The sequence below is a fragment of the Triturus cristatus genome, chromosome 7 (genome assembly GCF_964204655.1).
Source record: "Triturus cristatus chromosome 7, aTriCri1.1, whole genome shotgun sequence".
Taxonomy (NCBI): Eukaryota; Metazoa; Chordata; class Amphibia; order Caudata; family Salamandridae; genus Triturus; species Triturus cristatus.
In genome coordinates, this window is record NC_140590.1 from 25,207,616 (window position 1) to 25,210,412 (window position 2,797).

Sequence of the window (2,797 nt, forward strand, 5' to 3'; positions counted from 1 at the left end):
AGAAGAAAACAATTGCGAGACCTGCAAAAAAAGACTTGAAGTTCCTTACAATTGGCACCGACTTTAAGGCTGACGAATTAAGCGGGTGAGCGGCCAGCTCCAAAGGCTGTTGCTGTAAGGAGACCCAGAGGAGGCGAAGATCCGCACCCTTCCTCCGTCCTCACCGCTGCGACACAACCAGACTTAGAGGGCCCAGCTTGTGCACTCTCGCACCACCATGAACACGTACAGCCACCGCCAGAGCTACTCCACTTCCGGCTCTGGGATGGAGCTTTGGGGCCTCCAGCAGGGTGTCCTCTGTCTACTCGAGGGGAAGCTACCGGCCCTCGAGCATCCACGGAGGCAGCGGAGGTAGGAATATCTCTGTGTCCACAGTTAGGTCTGTGTCCTCTGAGGTGGGAGGCAGTATGGGTAGTGGTGCCAGCTATGGCTTTCGTGGCTCTAGCTTTGCCATTAGCCACGGTGTGGGAGATGGTCTGCTGTCCGGTGGCGAGAAGGCCACCATGCAAAACCTGAACGACCGCCTGGCCTCCTACCTGGACAAGGTCCGCTCTCTGGAGCTGGCCAACACCAAGCTGGAACACCAGATCTGCGAGTGGTATGAGAAGCAAGGCCCCGGGCCCTCCCGTGACTACAGCCACTACTACAAGACCATCGAAGACCTGCGAAACAAGATCCACACTGCCACCACGTACAATGCCAAGACCCTGCTGCAGATCGACAATGCCAAGCTGGCAGCTGATGACTTCAGGAGCAAGTACAAGAGTGAGCTGGCCCTTCGCAACAGTGTGGAGGCCAACATCAATGGCCTATGCCGGGTCCTGGATGAGTTTTCTTGCCAGGTCAGACCTGGAGATCCAAATCGAAAGTCTGAAGGAGGAACTGGTCTATCTCAAGAAGAACCATGAGAAAGAGATGAACGCCCTGCGTGGCCAAGTCGGTGGGCAGGTCAACGTGGAAATGGATGCGGCACCAGGTGCTGACCTGGGCAAGATCCTGTCTGACATGAGAGCCCAATACGAAGATCTGGCGGAAAAGAACCGCAGAGATTCCGAGGTTTGGTTCTTCAGCAAGACGGAGGAACTTAATCATAAAGTTGCCACCCACAGTCAACAGATACAGTCCAGCAAGAGCGAGATCTCAGACTTAAGGCGCACCCTCCAGGGGTTGGAGATAGAGCTACAGACCCAGCTATGGATGTTATCGGCCCTGGAAGGCACCCTTGCGGAGACCGAGGGCAGGTACTGCATGCAACTCAACCAGATCCAGGCCATGGTTTCCAACGTTGAAGCACAGCTAGCCGAGCTCAGAAATGACATGGAAGGGAAAAGCCAAGAGTACAAGATCCTCATGGATGTGAAGACACACCTGGAAATGGAGATCGCTACCTATTGCCGCCTTCTGGAGGGCGAGGATGCCCAGCTCTCGTCCAGGGCTACCAAAGATGTGCTCCAAACCACGGGACAAGTCCGCACAATCGTTGAAGAGACAATGGATGGGAAGGTTGGCACATCCAACGAGAAAGTCCACAAATCTGCCTTCTGAGGGAAACATGAAATGATCTTAAAGGACCCAAGCTGGCAAACCCTGGGCGCATCACTGGATGAAGTCCACTGTTGTCCTTTACAGAGCTATCCCAAACCTTATGGCTAGTCCAGCTACACCAGAGATCCTCTAAAATTGATCTTTCCCATAGAGTTGCTTCCATCTTCTTCTTTCTTGTCTGTCTAGAGATGGGGGAGACAAACACTGCATAATGCAGCTCTGCTGTTTAATCATTTTTGGCTTATTGGCCATTGAAGTGAAGAGAATGAAGAGCTGGCAGGAGTCAAACACTACCATTCATCTTGTGCTTCTGAACGTCAGACTGGATCCATCACCAGGCAACAGCTAGCCATCTTCGATAGGTCTCTACCGCCTCATCTGCCTCTGTCATGCACAATCCAGATTGCTACTTACATGTAGCAATCTGAGTATACTCTGAGTATTTGATGAGTGATGCGATCATCGGTGATCTGCACCGGAGCTGCTGAAAGACTCATTAGTCGCTGCCTCTACCCCCAACCTCCCTTAACTATGTCGCCTGGACTCTACATCTTATGGATTTCCCCCCTGGGACCCATTTTTCAAACAATCTCATATTAGATGCCAAGATGACTCTGCGTGGTGTTTGTTTATTGGCATTGGCCCGAGTATCTATGTGGTCCCACCTGGGTTCTGGTCCTGCTTGCTCTAACTTTTGGGCCTCCATAAGACACTTTTCTTACACTGCCGGTCTACCAGAACTGATCTGCTTACCTGCCCCCTGTTCTTTTTTCTCCCCTCACTTCCCTCCTTCCTCTATTGGGGTCCTGATCCCCTATGTTTGATTATGCAACTGTAACTAATGTAACCATGCAAATCTGCTATCTTCGTTATATCCTACTGCGGAAACCTGAGCAACATGGCTGATGCCCGGTGGAGCTGCTAGACAACTATATGAGATTGGCCCTGGTTCACCCCCTCGACCATCACCTACCCAGCCGAACATTAGGCATAGTTCTCCTCGTCTCCCCTTTATGTCTCCCTCCACCCCCTCCCTCCAACGAACTACTGTTAACTTTGTTCTTAACGGATGTAATTTGTACCTTGTAACGCAACGATCCTCATGTAAAGTGCTCTGTTACCTTCGGGTTTAGCCAGCGCTATATAAACCTTTAAATAAATATATAAATAAATATGAATGTCTGAATGGATGATTTAGTGTGTGCGTGACTGACTGTTTAAGTGAAAGTTTTATTGTATCTTAATAAATGCA

The 2,797-nt window shown here is 50.6% G+C and overlaps 1 pseudogene; it reads left to right on the forward strand.

Moving 5' to 3' along the window:
• Positions 1-217: 217 nt before the first annotated feature.
• Positions 218-1,545, forward strand: LOC146808720 (keratin, type I cytoskeletal 19 pseudogene; annotated as a pseudogene).
• Positions 1,546-2,797: the final 1,252 nt, after the last annotated feature.